Here is a 21,987-nt window from a genome sequence, read left to right on the forward strand (position 1 = left end):
TACTGAGAGCATGGCTGCACTTGCAGGTGTAGAATGCTTTAAGTTAAACCAGTCTTTGGAGAGCACAACAGGGAAAGCGCTGCAGTCTGTCCACACTGACAGCTGCTTGCACACTGTGTGGCCACATTATCAGCTCTTGCAGCGGCCACAGAGAGCAGTGCATTGTGGCAGCTATCCCAGCATGCAAGTGGCTGCAACGTGCTTTTCAAATGGGTTGGGTGGGGTGGAATGTGATAGGGGGTGTGTTGTGTGTATGTGGGGGAAGAGAGAATGGGTTTTTGGGGGGCTGAGAGCAAGTAAGTTCAGACAGCAGCAAACAACCCCCTAGGCTGCAGAACCAAATGTGATGGCAACATTAGCCAGGGTTGGTAGCAGAAGGGGGTCTCAGTTTGCAGAGCCCACCCACCCTGTCCTTCCCTCCCTGTCAGGTTGTGTGTGATGCATTGTGACATAAAGCCCTGAAGATCTGGGGGCTCTGGGAGATGCAGTCTTTCTAAGAGCAATCTACATGGCTTAATAGCTGGATAATGCTGCATGTTAGGCAGCCTTAAAACTCCTGGAGGGCAGCATAAATAATGGAGCAGCTTAAAAACAAAAAAGCTGTAACCCATGTTTGCAGGTTTTCTCTGCTGCAGTTTTCCAGATAAATGAGCTTTGCCTCCAAAGCAAGTGCTGACATTGATGCTGTTACACGCTCACCTCTGCGTTCGAACAAGCGCTGAAACCTTTCTGAGGCTGCCCGGGCGTGAGAGACAGTGACAAATGTGAAGGGAAAGCGAGCGTTTCTTAACACCACTGAAGGGCTTTCCTGTGGTGCAGCACCATCCATAAATCCCGCACCGACTGTGCTAGTTCTGCACATCGTGTCCCAGCAAGCGTGGCGTGCAGCAATGCTTGTGCATTTCCACCTCCACTAGCAGCACGTGCAAGAGCCCATCACTTTTGGCTCTGGGTAAAGGTGAAAAATCAAATTCCATCTGCTTCCAGCAGAAGGAAGAAATGGAACCAAGTGATCAGTGAAAAACGGAGCTTGCCAAGCCCTGTCTTAGCCCCCTCTCTAGCTTTGATGGGTTAGCTCCTGCATGGAATAAATACACAGGCACTGATTCTCCAGCAGCAATCAGAAACCATCCCATCAAAGCCAGAGACAGTGTAGATGGGTGTAAAAGCAGAGCAAGCCAGAATAGAATCCAGTCCATTGCCTTGGCATTTCTTTAAATGCCTGTAACATGTTGGTTATGGCAGCTGGTTCATCCGCAGACTATCTTGAAAACCCACCTAAATTACACGATGCAGCCTGACTGCTGTGTGTGGCATGCTGAATTTGGTCCAGCAAGGAAAAGAGCTTTTCTTGTCCTCTTAAAGACAGCGCAGCGTGTGGATATCTCACTCTCTTCATTTTGCGGGTTGTCATGGTAAATGAAGCCTAATGTGGATGAGAATCAAGGTTCAGGAGCGTTGGTTGGAGAGTGAGTGTGGTGGTGTGTCTCTTTAATGAAGGTGATACGTGCACCTCTGGGAAACTATCTTGGTTTTTATAAGGCCCCTCAGCATCCTGGTATCTGAGCACAGAAGCCATGAGAGGTTGTGCTTTGCATGGGGCAACCAGATCTCCTGGTTAGCAGGATACCAGCACCCTTACTGCAGCATTTGGCTTGAAAGGATTATGACCATAGCCCAGGGGCAATGTTTGAATATTCCTTTGAGAGTGGCCTCAATCCTCCAGCCCTTACTCCTGCAAGCAGTCCCACTGAAATCAAGGGGGACTCGTCATCTGGATAAGGGTAACAGGATCAGGACCTTGGTGCAGCCCTTCCACTGTGGCAATTATTCTAGGTTGAGGATGGGGGAGGAAAGATGATGAGACCTAATTTTCAGAAGTGCTGAGCACCTGCAGCTCCCATGAACATGAAATGAAGTTGAGAATGCTCAGGAGCTCTGGCAGCCAGGCCCCATGTGTGTATTGAAGGCATGTTGGTGGAAAAGGCCTTCTTCTTTTTTAAAAAACTCTTGCATCCTGCTGAGTGGCTTAAAACTCAACAGATATTTTGGCATGTATAGCAGGAAGAATTCTGTTCCAGTGTCACACCAGCCAAATTGGATTATGGTAATTCAGTTCTCAGTAGCATTCAGCAACCCATTATGCTTCCAGAGTTGAGGAGAATTCCTTTTCTGAGACTTCCTTCGGACTGGGATCATGGGATTTTCATTTCATGCGTGGGGCAGATTAAAGACAAGGCATCTGGATGCTAAACAAAATACATCCCGATGGGATGTTTCTCAGCAAGGCGATTATCCATTGTGTGCCCATTACATCTATGGAGCCCTGCGTGCCCCATGTCTGACTGTAAATAATAACATTTGTAATCTCAGTGGAGAGCAGAGAAACACAATTAAAGTGCACTTCAGTTTCCAGCATGATGCGTTATCTTTAGTGTAGCGCTCTTGTATATTGAGAGAGACGATAAACGGGAGTTCATGCTTTGTAGACTAATGGTCCAGCTTGTTGATCTTACACTGGGCCATTCCGCTCCTGAGAGCACTAGTTAAAGCTGGTCTACCCGGGAAGTTCTTCCAGAATGAGGTAGAGGGCGAATGTAAAGGGCTATGTTCCAAAATAACCATTGTGGGAATTGCTGGTTCTGCAGTAGCTGTTCTGGGTCAGGTTCCCAGTGTAGACACATCCTTAGATTCGGGGTGCTCTTAGCCAAGAGAGCACTCTTCTTGCCCTGCAACATGGTGAAATGTCTCCTCCCAAAAATAATCAACAAAAGAAAGAGCTGGAAAAAAGGAAGTTAGTGTGATTCTGCCATGTAGATCCATGTTCATTATGTTGATGGCTCCTGAACAGATACTCATTTGGGGCCCAGGTTCTGCCATTCCTATTCACAACGGGTAGGACTAGAACTGGTCAAAAAACCGGGAACGTTTTCCATGACCATTTTTGTTGTAAAATTCATCCTCTAGGGTTTTTTTCTAGATATTTGAACTTTTGATGACAAATTGAAAGTAGGAAAATGTTTACCATCTTTAGGTAATACCTCCAATGGGGCTGCTCATTGGTACTACTGGATTTGAAGTGAGGCTGGCAGGATCAGATCCCTTACCAAGAAAAACTCAGCCTGTCATAACCTCCAGCAGTTCCTCACACCTTCACGATGCTTTCAGCTTCAGATTACATCTCCCGTGATACCGCCACAGACTCATTCCCTTCCAGCTTCTGCAGTCCTGCACAAGAGTAACTGAGGGCAGAATTTGGCTTCCTTAGCAATCCTGTTCAGGATGCTTGAGAAAAGATGGAATCCAGATCCCTGTCCTGTAGCTGTGTGTGTTCTGCAGGGCTATTCAAAGTGAAAAGTCACAGAAGTAACTAGCTGTGAGTCCATACGCGGGGATCTGCTGAGTAAGTAGGTGTCATTTTTGCGTAGGCACTTTCCGGAGTAGAAAAGTGCTATAAAGCTTCTTAACAAACCAATGCCTTTAAAGGCAGCATGTCTGAATTAAGCAGCGGGAGTCTAGCTGTTCACGGCTGCTACTGTCTGTGCACTCAATGGGTCAGTCAGTGCAGCGTTTGGAGGACGCAGGGAGCACTCAATAAGCCAGAAAGCTATAAAGCAACACTGTCAAAGAGTCTCCCGGTGCAGACCACCTGCACTGGATCCGCCATCACTGGAAGTCTTGCAGAATGACTGTTTTAGAGGGAGCTGGCGTCCTAAGGGAGATGCAGGTATCCACTGCCTCTGAAAGTCAGACTTTGAGTACTTTACAGTCAGGCACCCAAATCAAGTCACCTCAACCAAAGGGACCTGACATTCAGAGGTGCTGAGCTTTTGCAGCTCCCACTGGAATCCGTAAGAGCTGCAGGGGTTCAGTATCTCTGAAAATTAAGAGCACAGTTGCCTAGGCCTGGCCTTAGGTGTTTGATGTTTAAAGCCCCTGTGTTTGGAGGTCGTGGCCTGGCTGACCTATATTTGACAGCTCATGCTGTACGTGAATGGAATGGGGATGCTGCCTTTCAAATGCTGTACGGAGCGTTGTCCTCCGTGGGCCTCACTCCCAGTACATACAAACCTACTGAGGCCAGTCGGGCTGCAGGTAGGTGTATATCAGGGCAGAATTTGGCCCCACGCTATGTCATTAGGAAAGGGAAGATCGAGCCAACAGCATCAGCATTCAGAGCCAAGGTCCATTGTCTCTGCAGGCTGGATGTGAAGTAGGCAGCAGTGCTGTGGGATTCACATGCTCATACACTGCTCCTCGGAGAGGAGACAGTTTTCTCTCTTTCTCAGCACAAAACTGGCCTTCTGCTGAACTGGTCAGGCCCACTAGCAGGGAGGCTAGGAATTGTCACAGATCAGCTGGTTCTTAGCTTCCTGATGCTTTGGCTTCTTCTTTATATAAATGCCCCTCTCCTTATTGCTCCCCTGGAAGGGCCTGATCCAGCTCCCACGCAAGTGAATGGAAGAACTCCCATTGACCTCAGTAGTGCCGGTTATAGTGCTTGCCAGGAGCTGGCATTGTCTGTTGCAGTTCTGGAAGCCTTTCCTCTTTTTTTTGGAAACCATTTGTGTCCCTTGGGAAGCCACCTGATGTGCTGAGATACCATGGAGTCTACCTGTTCTGCCAGCATGGGCCCCCTTTAACCTGTCCTGCTGAGCCAGGCTCTTAAAGACCCCTCTAACACACACACACAGGCAGGGCCACATCCAGCTGCAGATCAGCTCTGGGAAGACTCAGTTTAAGGGACTTCCTTCAATACTCAGAAGTCCACCTCCCTTGGAGGGCAGACCCAAAGATACTTTATGAAATTCGCCCCTTCCCACAATGTGGAGAGAGATGTGCACACTTCTCCTCCCCTACCTCTCCCCCTGAAATTACAGAAACTGGGTTTAATAATAAACAAAACAAATTTTATTAACTATAAAAGGCAGATTTTAAGTGGTAAAAGGGGTGACAAACAGAACAAAGCAGATTACTAAGCAAATGAAATGAAACATGCAAACTACGCTGATTTCACTAAAGAAATTGGTTACCAGTAGTATTTCTCACCCTAGATATTGTTGCAGGCAGTTTGCAGAGTTTCTGTGGCGCAGAGTTCCAGTTCTATTCCTTTTCAGATTGGACCCATCTCAGTTTGGACTTCCCCGCTGGCCTTCCCTTTTGCAGTCTTTCTTCTTGGGCTGACAGGCCATGGAGAGGAGCAGTCCTGTTTGCCTTCCTCTCTACCCTTAAATAGGATTTACATAAGGTGGGAATCCTTTGTTCCCCAAACCTGACCCCCCGCTTCCCTTACTGTGGAAAGTTACAAGAAGTCCCAGGTAATGTTTTAGTATCAGGTGACAAGACCACCTGACACTGTAGATCACAGTGTCCATGAGTCAGTGGCAATATGGTGTGTCCACAGGAAGGCCAAGCTTTTCACCGTCTATTGTCCTCCCTGATGGGCCATCCGCCCTGTCTGGCTTTTCCATTGTTGTACCTGAAGTGTTAGCAGTGGACATCACCCAAAGCAGCATAGTTGAAATGCAGATACATAGTCAATATTCCTAGCTTCAGATACAGAAATGACACAGGCATACACATTGGATAATCGCACTCAGTACATCATAACCTTTCCAATGATATCTCACATGAGCCATCTTGCATAAAGTACATTTCAGTTATGTCATATTCATATCGTAAGCATATTTTCATTAAAAAATATGGAATGACATGTCACACCAGTGTCCAGAGTAGCTGGGCTTTAAGGCAGGATGGACCTTGTGCTCACGCTCTGAATGGAATGTGGTGATTAATTCTTGATCGCACAAGACTTAATAGCTGTTTGATCGAGTACCCCATACTATCAGTGATTACTTTGCCCATGAAAGAGGAGTGGTTAGGAAGGCAGAGGTTGCTTGGGGGTTCTGCTCTGAAGTAACTTTGCAGGTGTATAGCACTCCATGTGTTTAAGGTGCTGTGTTAAACGTTAACCTGTGGGAGGTGAGTGAGCCTCATTCCCATTTTACAGATGGGGAAACTGATGCACAGGGCTGAAATGACTTGTCCAAGTGAGTCATTGGTAGGGCCAGGAATTAGAATCTGGGAGTCCAAATCCTGTGTTCCTTCCTGTAGAGCATCTGCCTCCCAAATACAACTGATCCAGATGCATTTTGTTCCTAAAGGACCTTCTTCACCCAAGCTTCTAGCTCTGGTACATAGGAACATAAGAATGGCCAGACTGGGTCACGCCAATCTATCCATCTATCTCAGTATCCTGTCTTCGGACAAAAACAACAAAGAGTCCTGTGGCACCTTATAGACTAACAGATATATTGGAGCATGAGCTTTCGTTGGTGAATTCCCACTTCGTCACCCACGAAAACTCATGCTCCAATACGTCTGTTAGTCTATAAGATGCCACAGGACTCTTTGTTGCTTTTTATAGATCCAGACTAACACGGCTACCCTTGTGATACTATCTTCTGACAGTGGCCAGTGCCAGATGCTTCAGAGGGAATGAACAGGACAATGGCAATTTATTAAGTGATTCATCCCTTGTCATCCAATCCCAACTTCTGGCAGTCAAAGATTTAGGGACACTCAGAGCAGGGGGTTGCATCCCTGACCATCTTGGCTAATAGCCATTGATGGATCTATCCCCCAGGAACTTGCCTAATTCTTGTTTGAACCCAATTATACTTTTGGCCTTCACCACAGCCCTTGGCAACAAGTTCGCCAGGTTAACTGTACGTTGTGTGAAGAAATACTTCCTTATGTTAGTTTTGCACCTGCTGCCTATTAATTTCATTGGATGACCCCTGATTCTTGTGTTATGCGAAGGGATTAATAACACTTCCCTAGTCACTTTCTCCACACCGGTCATGATTTTATTGCTCTCTGTCATATGCCCCCTTGGTCATCTTTTCCAGGCTGAACAGTCTCAGTCTTTAATTTCTCCTTATACAGAAGCTGTTCCATACCACCACCCATTTTTGTTGCTCTTCTCTGAACCTTTTCCTATTCTAATATATATTTTTAGAGATGGGGTGACCAGAACTGCACTCTGCATTCAAAGTGTGGACATGCCATGCATTTATATAGTGTGATTACGATATTTTCTGTCTTATTATCTATCCCCTTCCTAATGGTTCCTAACGTTCTATTTGCTTTCTTGACTGCCGCTGCACGCTAAGCAGATGTTTACAGAGAATTATCCACAATGACCTCAAGATCTGTTTCTTGCGAGAGAACAGCTAATATAGACCCCATCATTTTGTAAGACTGTTTTCCAATGTGCGTTACTTTGCACTTACCAACACTGAATTTCATCTGCCATTTTGTCACCCAGTTTTTTGAGATCCATTTGTAACTCTTTGCAGTCTGCTTTGGACCTACCTATCTGGAGTAATTTTTTATTGTCTGCAATTTTTGCCACCTTGCTGTTTACTCGTTTTTCCAGATCATTTATGAGTATATTGAATAGGACTGGTCCCAGTACAGATCCTTGGGGGATCCCACAATTTACCTCTCTCCATTATGAAAACTGGCCATTTATTCCTATTCTTTGTTTCCTATCTTTCAAGCAATTGCTGATCCATGAAAGGATCATCCCCCGTATCCCATGACCGCTTACTTTGCTTCAGAGCCATTGGTGTTAGACCTTGTCAAAGGCTTTCTGAAAGTCCAAGTACACTATATTGACTGATTCACTCTCGTCCATATGCTTGTTGACACTAGGGTGACCAGAGGAGAGGAAAACAATATCAAGACACATGCGGGGGGGAGGGAGGGGGAGTCTGCCGGAGGAGCGAAATATCGGGACAAATTGCATCCCGACTGAAGATCGGTCAGGATGCGGGACAAACACCTAAATATCGGGAAGGTCTCGATTTTATCGGGACGTCTGGTCACCCTAGTTGACACCCTCAAAGAATTCTGGTAGATTGGTGAGGCATGGTTTCCATTTACAAAAGCCATATTGAGTCTTCCCCAACACATCATATTCATCTCTGTGACAATTCTGTTCTTTACTATCGTTTCAACCCATTTCCCTGGTACTGAAGGTAGGCTCACCAGCCTGCAATTACCAGGATCGCCTCTGGAATCTTTTTAAAAATCAGTTGTCTTTGGATCAGAGCCCCGCATGCTGCGGACGGAGAGAAAAAGCACAGATCTACTTTAGGCTTTTGAAGGAAAATCCCTGAAGACACGTTTTCTTCATTCCCAGGAGGTGCCTAGTCTCCTTGGTGACAATTAAGGCTAAGATTTTGTTGTGATTATTTTTAGTAAAAGTTACAAACAAGTCATGGGCAATAACCAAAAATTAATGGAAGCTTGTGACCTGTCCCTGACTTTTATTAAAAATAACTATGACAAAATGGGGAAGGAGGAAGGTCCAGCACCCACTGTTGCTGGGGCTCCAGGATCTGTCCCCTCCACATGGCTGAGAGTGTGGGATCCCCCCTGCCACCAGCAGCAGCTTGGAGCTGTGGGGTCCGCCCTGGGCAATTGGGATCTGCAGGGCTCCCCCCTGCACTCCCGACAGGACTGGAATCTTTGGGCTTCCCCTGCCACCTGCACTGGCTGGGAGCTGTGGGGTCATCCCGCCGCCACAGTTTGGAGCTGCGGGGGTCCCTGCTGTCCGCCGTGGCAGCTTGGGGCTATAGAGGTCGTTATTGCCCATGGTGGCTGGGAGCTGTGTGCGAGGGGGTGGGAGGCGCTGGCTGATAGTTCCTGCTCCACCACCCAGGGCTGAAACAAAAGTGTCATGGAAGTCCCTGGAAGTCATGGATTCCGTGAGTTTCATGACCTCCAGGATAAAATCTTAGCCTTAGTGACAATCTATCCCAGACTGTATTGCTGTGGGCGTGATCCGCAGCTCACAGGTGAGTCAGGCGTGGGTTAAGTAGGCTCCCTGGCGCTCTCCAGTGTAGACCCACAAAGCATGAAAGAGTGGGACAGGGAACTTTATTTGAAGTGTTTCAAATGACCTAGCTTCCTTTGTGTGTAGGTCAGAGGTCCAGGCTCTGTCTGAAGCAGCGAGTCGGCGCTCATCGGGACATCATGCTGTCGTACTTCAGCACAGGGCGTTAATCAGAATTCAGTGCACTCAGCTGCCACAGAACAAAAGGACTGCAGTGCAGAGGGAAGCACTGAGAATTTTAGGGGTTTGCATTCCAGGAGAGCTTTCACCGTTCGATACATGGCGGAGCTGTGCCAAAAATGAGCTGCAGGTTATTCAGCTAGGTACAAAGGCCTCCTATCTCCTCAGGAGCTGCGCACGAGGCTGACCTATAAAATCCTGCCATCTTGCACCATTTGTAACCTGCTCTAGGCAGCACGGCCTGCCAAGGCATGAGTGAAGAGGGGGCTGGGCAGTGAGAAACCACTGGCTTTTACTGAGCCCTGAACGTGAGTAACAGTCACACTTGCCAGTTTTGGTGCCTAATCTGGCCCCACCTTGCACCCTGAGCCTCGGTTCAGAGGGGTTGAGTGCCCACAACTCCCACTGACTTCAGCTGGCCCAGCACCTCCAAGCAGCAGACCCCAGCATGTGTCCGGCAAATAATTTTGACCTCAAGAATTCGAGCTACTTAAAACTGGGTTTATGGGTTTGCAGTAAATCAGTCCCCCCTTTTCTTTGGGTGTGGAACAGTTTGGAAATTCAATACTGTTCAGCCATTTTGTGAGACTGCGCGAGGCTGCAGTGTCAGAGGAATAATAGACCGTGACTCTGCAATAGCCGAGAAAAACCATTACTGGAACATGCTAGAATTTATTGTTAAATAAGATTGTCCTTTCCTTGGGGCAGGGACTGTCTGTTCTGTGTTCACAATGCACCCGGCACAAGAGGTGTGACCGGGGCTCCTATGTGCTACAGTAATAGGAATAATGATTGTGGTGCCTTTTTAGTGTTGTGTGTTTAAAATGCTTTGTATTAGTGCCCAGAGCTGGGAATAGTCGAATATAAGTGGAAACATTTGCAGGTCTATAGCCCCTTTCATATGAGGACCCTAAAGCGTATTACAGAGGTGAGTGAATTAGGAGAGCATTGTTCTCAATTTACAGATGGGTAAACTGAGGCGCGGACAGACTAAGGGCTTATCTATATAGTGGGGTCATGTGCGCTACAAGGGTGTGGTTTCTAAAGCAGAGTAACATGGTCCGTGTATACCCTGCTGGTGCACACTCAGAGTTTTCACTAGTGCACTTTAGCACAGTGCTGTTTGAAACACCATTATGTCATAGTGCACTAGAGAACTTTGAATGCTCCCCAGCAGAGTCTACACGGACCAGTTAATGCACCACACATGAGTGTGCTTTAGACGTCACACTCCTGTAGCGCTCATGGATGCTCCATGTAGCTGTACCCCAAGTCACTTACCACTACTCACACCTCAAGTCCAAGGCCCCCCAACTTTCTCCCTCTCCAGCCCAGTGGGCACTAGGCCAGGCTCCTGCCCCCACTGGCCCCTAGCGCCCGGCTGTTACTGAAGAGCTAAAGCAAATAGTACAAAGAACTTAAGGGGAACGGGGGGGCTGCTGAAGCACTCAATGTCGGCTAACTCTGCTCCCGCTGCAGGCAATAGGAAAGCTTCCCTATGTTCCAACGGGAGAAGAGATTGGCCACCACTGAGCGCTTTTGAGAGTCCAACCCTTAAAGTGGTCTGAGCCCACCCAACCTACCAGGTTTTTATATTGGCATCCATCACTGTGGTGTCAGAGCCTTGACCTGGCCTGCTAATAGGTGTAATAATGAGTGTGATAGGTGCTCTTTGCTGTCTTGACTCAGAAACTCTTGAGCAAGTGGGGTGGGGTGGATAGGAGGGGGGCACCCTTAGGTTAGGGATTCTTGCTACCTGCCTCTGTGAAAGACTGATCCCATGGAGGTCGCTAGCTGAGCTGTCCTCACCTTGCTGGGTTTGTGCATCCTGGCATCCATCCCTAGCAGCCCTCTCTGATCGCAGCCGGTTACCTCACTGCAGCGTGCCAGGCAACAGCACGGAAAGGGGAGGTGAGACTGGCCGAGCGACAGGCGGGTGGCACCGAGATGCATTGCTCTTGCGGGTTATGCTGCAGCCCCTGGCCACCCTTCCGAGCCGGACTCGAGCGCCTTTTCGGCCCTCAAGTAGCATGTGTCAGGAGGCATCGCCAGTGAGTGCGTGGTGGCGCCTCCTCCCCAAAGATTTCCCTCTTCCATGCTTGATACAGTGACTCTGTAGCGCAGGGCACCGCAGTGGCTTCTGCCTGCCTAACCTGAGTGGGTGCAGGGTGCGGAGCAAGCCACCAGCTAGTCCTGGGGGAGGAAAACCCAGAGAAACATAAAGCCAAGCTGTGGGGAAGGAGAGGAGAGACATGAGAGAGGGGGAATGAAGGAAAACCTGTCTAGCTTCCAGACACCATCAATGGGAGGCTCTGTGGAGTTAAGAAGTCTTGTGGAACTTAGGGTGACCAGACAGCAAGTATGAAAAATCAGGACGGGGGTGGTGGTGGGTAATAGGTGCCTATATAACACAATGCTCCAAATATCGGGACTGTCCCTATGAAATCGGGACATCTGGTCACCCTAGTTGAACTCCGCTGTCACTCAGCCTCTTCCTAGCCCAGTTTGTCCAGCCAAAGTGAATGGGTCTGAACTGGGTTAGCACAGCTGGGCTCTAGCCTAGGTTGTTGTTACTCATAACAGGAAGGGGTGTCACGGGCCTCTGCATGTTGGTTACTCACCTCCCGTCCCAGCAATTGCAGGGTCTCCCTCTCCACACAGCTCTTGCTTTGGGGAAGAGAGCCACAGGGGGACCTCTCCCCTTTCCTCCCGCCATCCTCTTTAAAGGAGATGTGGCAGCTTGACTGCAGTGTCATTGGGTTCTTACAACAGCTCAGCCTGCTGGGGTAGAATGTCAAAATAATCAGGGGTGGGGTGGGGAAGATTCCCACCCCCCAAAAATAATAATTCAAGTCAGCACATCTTCCTAGTCTGCTTCTCACCAGCTAACTGGCTGCGCCTGTAGCACTGCATGGGAGCGGCCAGATTGCTGTGCGTGTCTGTGTAGCATTGAGAGCAGAGAGTCTGACACCTCTGCCATCCCCCGGAGCCAAAAGGCTGCACCTCATTTGCATCGAAATGAGTATTTTTTGTGAGTCGGAATTGAATGCACCCAGCCATGTTAGCTTGTGCTGCACTGGGCTCTCCCTTGCCTTGGCAGGAGAAGGGAAATTGCTTGTTTGCCAGCAGGAAAAAAAAAATGCAGCTGATTATCTTTGCCTTCTTCCCCAGCTCTCTGAAGTGTGTGGCCGTGGCCATGTTTAGGACTGTGTGTGGGTTCCATGTGGCTCTTGGGCTATGTAGAGCCACACCCTGCTGAGGGGTCCGTGTACCATTCAGTGGAAGGGATCTGAGCGCATTGTTCATTTCCAGCCTTAATAATGCCGGTTCTGGCCTATTGCGGGGCAGGGGAGGGAGGCGCTTAGAATAGGGCAACTCTTTGCTCTTCTAAAGCCCCTTTCAACCAAATTGCTCAAAAATCCTTTACAACCATGAGTCTTCACCACCCTCTGCTTTGAGACCAGGAACTATTAACACCCCCATTTTACAGATGGGGAAACTGAAGCACAGTTCACTGAAGCAGTAAATTCATTGACACGGAGAAGAATAGAAGCCATGAGTCCTGATTGGCATTTCTTGCTGTTCCAACCACAAGAGCTTCCCCCTCTTTGAGCTTCATTGAAGAGGATCGGCAGAGCCCACTGACATGCAAATCACACGTGTGCTCAGCCTGGGTGAACCTTTCTGCACACCCAGATTGGCCAGTGAGATCAGTGGCCAGGATCAAGGGGAGCTAAGGGCTGGGAACTTCTCCCAGGGGAGAGCAGAGATCATTTACATGGAGGGCTGCCAGTTTTGGTTGGATGTATTCCTGGAGGTTTCATCACATGACAATCTTTAATTAAAGATTAATCTTTAATTCCTAGAGACTCTAGGACAAGCCTGGAGGGTTGGCAACCCTGTAATAGGTTATTTCTGCAGCATACTGTGTGATGCTTGGATCGTGCTCCAAACTCTGGGCTCCCTGGAACGGGGCTAGCGTCTGGAATGAATGCGCATTTGCTATCACAACATGGCTGAAGTGACCAGTCATCTAAAATAAAACTGGATTTTGCACTTAGGAGCTTCCTGTATTGAACTGCAGAGGAAGGTCTTCCCGAGTCCCCCTCCCCTGCAATCCTTCTGGCTGGCTGTGGGCTATACGGGTTGGGGTTGGCTCACTGATGAGAAATAGCAGATCTTCCCGCCCTTTCCCCCAGGGAAATCGCTCCCTTTCCCATTGTAATCTGAACCCTTGTGGTATGTGACAGCCTTGTTATTTCAGACTCCGCTGCTGAGATTGTGAATGGAGCAGGAGTGTCAGTGCACATTGCTGGCAATGAAGTGTCTTCAGCCCGCCTGCCAGCCAGACGAGGCTGTGTTCTGCCTAAAGTCAGAGATTTGATTCCCAGCACTATACAGAGATAATATTACAACACCCGCGGCCACAGCCTTGCATTCCTTCATTCTCTCTCTCTCTCTCACACACACACACACACTCTCACTCACTCTCTCTCTCGCCCAGGTGTGGTTATTCTCACCTGACTCTGTCCACATAGGACCCTGCAAGGTGAGAGGGTCCCCGATCTTAGGCTGCAGCCTGAGCCTGAATATCGACACTGCAATTAAACAGCTCCTTAGCCCGAGCCCCGTGAGCCCAAGTCAGTTGGCATCGGCCAGCAACGGGTTTTTGATTGCAGTGTAGACATACCCACGGTGGTCAGCACCAACTGCTTCTCAAGTTGCAAGAACCCCCAAAGTATGCAGATGTGGGATAATTTGCCCCCTCCATGGAAGTCTTGTTGTAATTGTAATGGTTAGAAATTGACTTAAATCGTGAAGCATGAGGATATCTGTCCCTTTGAACACTTTGTCTGAGCATTCATCATTATTGTCACTGGATATTGTTCTTAGCCATAGAAATGTCCAATTCCTCTTTGAATCTTGCTACGTTCTAGTCCTCAGTTACATCAGGTGGCAATGAGTTCCACAGTCTAATGGTGCATTCTGGGAACGCATTTTACCTTTTAATCAGTTTTGAATTTGTCACCTTTCGTTTTCATTGAATGTCCCCTTGTTGTTACATTGTGAGACAGAATAAGGAAGCTTCTGATCTTCTTCATATGACCTTCTTCATATCAGGGATAGTAGCGTCATGCTGTTCTCCCCTACTGTACAGAAAGCTGGTTACTACTGGTGTATTGGAACTAGAGAGGCAGTACATGTCATGCTCAGAGCAGAGGTCTGGGAGTCAGGACTTCAGTGGCATGATTTTTCTGAGCTTGAAAAGCCTCCACAGCTCCCATTAAACCTAGTCGGAGCTGCAGCTGTTTGGTACCTCTGGAAATTGGGCCACAGAGCTCCATTTCCATGAGCTAACTGAGTGTTTGTGGGCAAGTCACTTCACCTCTCTTTTTGTGACTCAGTTTCCCTGTCTGTAAAATGGGGACAGCCCTCCCATGAGGTTAGGCTTAATTCACATCTGTGAAGGGCTCTGCATTCCTCTGAGGATGTATGCTGTCGGATTGCCAAGGGCTGCTATTATAATAATAAATCTTATGAATATTGCCAAGAAAACTGCACGTAAAGATCCACTTGACTTGCCTCTGAGGAGAGGGTCAGAGCTTTCAGGCTTGGAAGCAACCTTTTCTCCCCCTGGAATCTCTAAATAAAACAGGTTCACTGGAGGTCAGTGGAGACGTGCCAGCGAACAAATTAAGAACTTTGGTGATTATTCTTCACTGTCCCTCGGGTACGTTGCTGGGTTGCAGGGAAGGCAGGAGGTGGAATGTCTATGTAAAACTAACCTTTTCCTAAAGCGACTAATTCTAACATCTCAATGTGTGCATATGCATCCAGGCTGCCACTGGAGACTATGACTAAGGGGACAGCTAATGAGCCAGTTTTTTGCCTGGATTTTACAGAGAGATATATATATATATAAAATTTGCCAGGCGCATGAATGAATGGTTTGCTTCTCCCCAGTGTGACACTCTTTCCCTCCTTTTGGAGCTGGGGTCCTCTCCCCAATCTGAGCTTGTAGGTGTTTGGGAGGCAGGGGTGCCGGGGGGAGGGGGAAAGAATGGGAGGAGCCTAACATTGGAAGCAGTAAAGTCGAATGTTGTCTCTGTAAGAGCTGCATGACTCTCTGGGTCTTTCTGCCCAAGTGTCTGAGCAAATCTAAGCAAAGGGCTCCCTGGTGCTAGCTCGGGAAGGGGAAACCAAAACTTGACATTCAAGATAGAGGCATGGGCTATACTACGGACCTAACCGTTGGGAGGGTTTCTCCCGCCGACATAGCTACCACCTCTTGGGGAGGTGGATTACTTACACCGATGGGTGATGCTCTCTCCCGTCGGCGTAGGTAGCATCTTCACTAATCACTACAGCAGCACAGCTGCACCGGTACAGCGCTGTCAGTGTAGACAGGCCCCGAGTTGTGTCTCTCCCTAGCCTGCTGTCCCCGGAACTGGGGAGGAGGGTACTGCTTCTGGCACTCCTCCACCAGCAGAAAGCAGCCGCTTAGCTGGCTTCCCAAAGCTTCTCTGGGCACAGGGGCATCCCCAGAGAGGGCAGAACCAGCATAGCTTGTTCTGTGCCACCCCTGCCTGGCAGCTGCCCCAACAGAAAAACTGGCGTCTGGGGAAGGGGAGCATGGCTGGAATGCTGCCCTGCCCAGCTCATCTCCAGCTGCCAGAACAGCGGCTAGGGGACTAGGATCCCTCCTGCTGCTCTCACTTGTGCTCAGGCTCAAACCAGCTCCCAGCTGGCCACAGAGAGGGCATTAAGGGCTTGAATCCAGTGCTGAGTGGAGAGTGGTCACACCTGCGGATCTCACCCCAGCATTTTGTAGCCACAGCACTGAAGAAGTTCTGGGCTTGCACACCATTCCTACGCTAAAGTCTCTCCCACCAGTGGCTCAGAGTCGCCGTGAGCTGTGGAACATAGGGATTGCTGCACTGGACAGACCTTTGTCCCTGAGCCAGTGCCAGTGCTCTGCTTCAGAGGATGGGGAATTGTTTCCCCTACTCCCCTGGCTAAGTGTGCTGTGCTGCGGATAGTGGAAAATTCCTCCCTGATCTCTCTGGCTATCAGTTCAGGCTGACACAGGAAACTCGATGGCAGGACTTCACTAACTTCAATAACTATAAATGGTATTAGTCATGAAATTGACCAGTCCCTTCTGCTCCGCCTTCTCCTTCCTTTGTTTTAAATCCACCCCCCCACCCCCTCAGCGTTTTCACTGCGTAGCCAGAAGTAGCTTTCTGGGAGGTCTGGAGGTTCCATTCTTACATCCTCCCTGTTGGGGGATGGGGCTGCAGCTGGGGTGACCCCGAGCTGGGCTCGGCCATGCAAGGGAGTGCTGGGCTGTCCCGGCTAGGAGCCTGGCAGCAGAGTCCCAATGCACACGGTGCCTGTAGGCAACCCGTTCAGCCCTGCTCAGCCTCCGCATGGTGCCCCAGGCATTGCTGAATGGCATCATCAGGGCCTTCACTGAAGCGATGCTGTGGGGAGGGAGAGACGTTCTTCTCCTACAGGCACATTCTCCTGCCATCCCATCTGCCACCCCGAATGGGAAGCCCCAGAAATGCCACTGCTTCCCCTTTTATCCTCCTTGCAAACTAGTCAGGGATTTTTTTTTTCCTTTGATGAGTCAAAGCTGCAGCAATGTGAAAAACTGTAACTGGCACTTCAGCTTCCCACCTCCTCACCCTCTTCCTCTTCCTCCACCCCCCTCCCCACACAAGCTATTCAATGCCTGACAGATCTGGGTGGCTGTGTTGCATAACGCTCATGTAATCCCTTAGCTGCTTCTCTGCTTATTCCCCTTCATCCCCCGGCTTCTGTCTGCCAAAAGTTCGCATCTGCACTTGTTACAAGGTGTCTCTTGCATAGCCAGGTGGCTGCGTTCCCTGACTGTGCCCCCCAACCCCCTCGATTGGGGTTAAGAGCTGTGGGTTTGTGGTTGCAACCTGTGCTGGGCGGGTTATCCGTGCACACCAGTATCTGCTCACTAAAATGGCCCACCGTGGCGGAGAGGGGTTTGTAGAAGACAACAGCGCAGACCAGCTGGCTTGCGCTCTGTTTACACTGCAGTCCAGAGGTGGAATTGCAGCACATGTAGGCATACTGAGCTAGCTTGGATCAAGCCAGCTCGCTATAAATAGCTGCATGGCCAGAGCAGCACACATGGCAGCATACCTGAGGACAGGTGATGCACTCAGGTGACTCGCCTGTGCTGCCGCAGGTACACCATTCTTTTTAGTGAGCTGGATTGATCCAAGTCGGCTCGGGTACGTCTATATGTCCTAGGCTTGCACCTCCCGCTCGCAGTACGGGCCGACCCCTAGAGGCAATGCAGTCTAGTGGGCTGTCTCTGTGGCAGGATGCTTTTGCTGAAATTACCGTTTCAGTTCAGGGACATTGCTGGGCCAAGCTCTGCCCTCAGATGCACATCACATGTCACCCCTAGTATCTCAGTCAAAGGGGTTGCGGGAGTTGATCTAAGAGCTGAGTGTGATCCATGGCAAACAGGTGCAGGACAGCTGCTGCTGTTGCAGACTGTTATGGTCTCTTGGGTACCACCCTCCCCTTATGCTACCCACCAAGAAACATGCTCCCATTGACATGGGTGTGTGGGGGGGAACGTGGTGTAGATGACATCTTTCCTTCCAGCCTAGAACCCTGCGGTGATGGGCCGCTCCACCTTTCCATGGGATTCACACAGGCCTCTCCTCTGCTAGCAGTAGCAAGTATGCTCCTCTTCCCTAAGCAGCTCAGCTATCTTAACCAGGCAGGATTCAGTCCTCAACCCAATCTGCAAGGTGGTGGCTGGGCTGCTTTCCGGCCTGCCTTCCCCAGCTCCACCTCCGTCAGTTCCCGCCATCTGTTCCAGCTGTTTTGGCAGAACTTTTACTACTCCATGCTCGGATCTGTTCGTTCCCCTGGGTCCAGCTCTGAAGTGCTTCTCCCTGGGCTGCTGGCTCCAACGATCAGGGACCCTGCTCTTCTAGGACATGCTAACCAGATGGCACATCATTCCTTCAGGCTGTCGGTTGTTCTCTGCAGCCGTCGGTCACCGAATGCTTAGCCCGTGTGGAATGCTGGAGTTCAGAGAGGGACATCAAAGAGGGGGAGGAGAGTTTTTCAGTTAAAGCAAGGGGCTGGGAGACAAGAGATCTAGGATCAATTCCAGACTTTGCTACTGACTCAGCACGCAGCCCCAGGGCAAGTCACTTCACCTCTCCATACTGCCGTTTCCCCTTCACTGGAGAGCACGTGAGACTCAATGCATTCGTTTGTCAAGCACTGTGGGTGGAAGAGGGCATTGTCTTGTTCTTCCTCCCAAATGCCTTCTCCAAGATGACGCCCTCAGACCCACCGTCCAGACTCACAGGTGGCAGCTCTACTTCTGTCAGCCGGCCAGCGGCTCTGCTCATCAAAGGACTCAAACCAGCAGAGCTCCAGGAGCCTGCATTCCCCTGCTCTCTCCTCTGTGGCAGGCGAAGCTTCCAAAGCAGCCAGGAGACAGGAGTGAAGAGGAATAGCCCTTTTGGAAGGTTTGCAAGCCAGGATCTTCCTCAACTCCCCCCGGTTTTACGGGTGCCATGTGCAGTGTGGATGACATGGGAAATCACCAGTCAGCCCCCCCCGTAATCATGAGACTGGCTTAAAAATCAGGAGATTTGATGCAAAGAATCCATTTTATTTGCCTTCTGGTTTTGCTTTTGTTTGGAAGCACTTTCCAAGCTTTTCTCTGCAAGCATAAGGGCTGGATGTTTCCTTATTTAGAAGAGGAAAGCTGAGATTCTCATGCATGTACATGACCCCCAGTGCTGGGGATTTCAGCAAACCACATGAACCTCAGGTGCAGGACACGGTAACCACAAAAACCCAAATTCCCGTGCTCCTTGAAGCCAGTCAGAAGCTTGCTCTTCCAGTGGCACTCCAGTGCTGAACACTGAGCTCGCAAGACAGGACTCTGGGGTTCTGGTCCTTGCTCTGTGATTCTGGGCAAGTTACTTAACCTATCTGTGCCTCAGTTTACCTATCTGTAAAATAGACATACCTCCCTGCCTCATAGGGATATGTTGCGTCTTTCTGAGGCAAGGCATTATGTAGATACCAGGCAGTATTGTTTATTACTATGGTTTCACTGTAGCATGTGTTTTCAGAGCAGTGGGTTGGAAAATGACTGTGAGGTTCCAGCTAATTGAGATTTCCTCCTCGGCATCTGTGCAGTGATTCTTTTGGGAGCTTTCATTCAATCTGGTTACACGGAGCAGCACTTGCTCGTGTGTTGATGAGCCATTAGGAGGAGTTGGGCATCATGTGAGCACTTAGAAGCAGCAGAGGTAAATAAGAACTCAGCCCTTACATCACGCTTTCCATCCGCAGCCCTCAATGTGATGGCCAAGAGGGGGGCAAGTATCCGTAGCCCATTTTACAGATGAGCAACGGAGACCCAGAGGGCCAGAAGTGCTCAGCCTCCAGCAGCACCCCCCGGGGCTGTTCTGAAAGCAACTGAGCACTTCTAAGAAGCTAGGAAGTGATTGGAAGTGATGGGAAGTGACTTCCCTCAGATCCCACAGGAAGTCTGTGGTGGAGCCCGAAACAGATCCCGAGACTCCCAAGTCCTAGTTCTGTGTCCCACCCCTGCACTTCTCTTCCCACTGCTCGGCATTTTTAAAGCACAGCATTTTAAAGGTTTAACCCTGTTCGGCAAGGCAGTAATGCCAGCCCTGAGCATTCAAAAACCACAAGGTCAACTTGAAAACTCATGAGAGTTTAATAAAAAATAATAAATTAGGCATCCTTTTGATGGGCCTTTTGGAGTCTTTAAGTATCATGTTTTCAAGCTGTTCCCTGCCAGAAGGAGGGATGGGAACTTTGTTTTTAAAATGAAAGCCAAGTCTCACATAATGACCTGACTCCAGGAGCTGAGGCTTGAAGGTAAATAGCAGATATGAAGGGATTCCTGATGAAATCACGAGAGTGGGCAACACTGGAAGAGAGGAAGGATAGCTCAGTCATTAGGGCCCTAGCCTAGCAATTGGAAGATATGGGTTTTATTCCCTGCTCTGCTACAGACTTCCTGTGTGACCGTGGGCAAGTCGCTTAGCTTCAGCTACTCATCTATGCAGTGGGGATAATAGCACTGCCCTGCCTTATGGGGATGCTGTGAGGATAAATACATTAGCATAGTGAAGTGCTTTGACACTTACTGCTGAAAAGCACTTTGCAAGAGCTTGGTGTTATTATTTGAAGCATTTTCTCCTTCAAGGGATATTTTTTGCTTACACAGCTGCCACCAGGCACACAGTTCCAAATGACAGCACTCACTCCTGGCTGAGCAGTGCTGAACTCCTGGGGCCAGATACCCAAAAGAGCACAGCACCCTGGGTGCTGAGCACTGTTGACACTGGTCCCAATTACAGGTGCTGAGTACTGAAAATCTGGCCCCTCATGTGGACTGCATGTGGGTCTGTGAGCCAGGAACTCCTGAGTTCTAATCTCAGCTTGAACACAGGCTTCTCTCTGACTTTGGGCAAGTCACGTCCCTGCTTCGTGCCTCAGTTTCCCCACCTGTAAAATAGGGATAATTGTTATCCACCTGCTGAAGTAATGTCTATAGAGTGCTTTGAAGACTAAAAACATTCTACAGCTGCTGTTATCACTTGCTGCCTGCTCCCTGAGATGGCCGTGTGTCATTTGGCTCACTTGCACTAAATCAGTTCTTCGCCCTGTACTTTGTACAGTTTTGAATATGCAGTTGATAAATTTACATTTGCAAAGTAGACATGCCAGTTGGTGGTCACTTTTCACTGATTCTGTTTTTAAAGGCTTATATCCCCCCCAAAAACAGTTGCTGTGGGAACTGCTCTGTAACTCGAGTGCCTGGTAACCGGGGAGGCTACTGAAATGCTGATTTTTGTGCTGCTGCCTGCTGCGCTGTCTGCAGCAATCCCACAAGTCAGCCAATTGGCTTTCTGCAGCAGCTGGAGAGTTCCTGCAGCAGACAAGCTGCCATATTTCCAGTGGTCTTGTAACTAAACCACTGGCCCCTTGAAGTGGACATTTTTGTGCCAGTCCAAGCTGAAGTTGTGCTGGCCATTCCACCCAAGGGGTTATTTTCCTTCACGGGGGGCCTGCTCGTGTGTCTTTGTCTCTCACGAGCTTGATGCACCTGCTTGATTAGCAGCAAATGATGGTTCAGGGGTCTCAGCACCAGAGTACAGAGGCTGGCTGTGGGGTGGGCATTAGCTGTGAGCTATTGAGGCAGTGTTTCTGACTCCACTTCTGGATCCTGCACTAGAATGTAACACAGGGATTCCCAACCTTTTCTCATCATGTGATGCACCTTTAATAGAGAGCTTCTCCTAGGACCCTCCTTTCCTATGTGTTGTTGTGGGCTGCTTTCTCTCCCACTAAGGATCCTGGATCCATTACAGCAGTCACTTCCATGGAGAAGTAGCATTAGGAATGTCATGTATTTTTAGCTCCTTTTCATGCGGTATAGCAGCTGGAAATGAGGAGGAGGAGCCGATATCACGTGACCAGCCAGCTCTTCACAGCCCACCAGCAAAGGCTTTTTGGATCGCAGTTTAGGCACCTTGGCATTAATACTTTACAGCAGAACTGAGTTGCGATGGCAGGTCTGCTTGGAACCCGGACCTGGAATAGCAAGGCTGTTGCAGGTCAGGCCTGGGGTGCGTTGGCAGACTTGTGTGTGTGTGTGTGTGTGTGAGGAAGCTTGATCAGCACTTGCAAAAATCATTCCCATCTCCTCTGATGTGTGTGGGTGTCTCTCTTTCATGAGCCGTGAAATTCACTGGCCAGCGTTACAGAAGAAGTGAGAGCGAATGCAGTGCAATGGAGGCAGCAACTGTATGCACTGATATGATGCATATTCACACACATGC

The 21,987-nt window shown here is 49.2% G+C and overlaps 1 protein-coding gene across 1 annotated transcript in view; it reads left to right on the forward strand.

The window, feature by feature from the left end:
- NCS1 (neuronal calcium sensor 1) overlaps positions 1-21,987 on the forward strand; it is a 159,845-nt gene that overhangs the window by 113,744 nt on the left and 24,114 nt on the right. The window lies entirely within an intron of this gene.

Source organism: Chelonoidis abingdonii, chromosome 24 (genome assembly GCF_003597395.2).
Source record: "Chelonoidis abingdonii isolate Lonesome George chromosome 24, CheloAbing_2.0, whole genome shotgun sequence".
NCBI classification, from domain to species: Eukaryota; Metazoa; Chordata; order Testudines; family Testudinidae; genus Chelonoidis; species Chelonoidis abingdonii.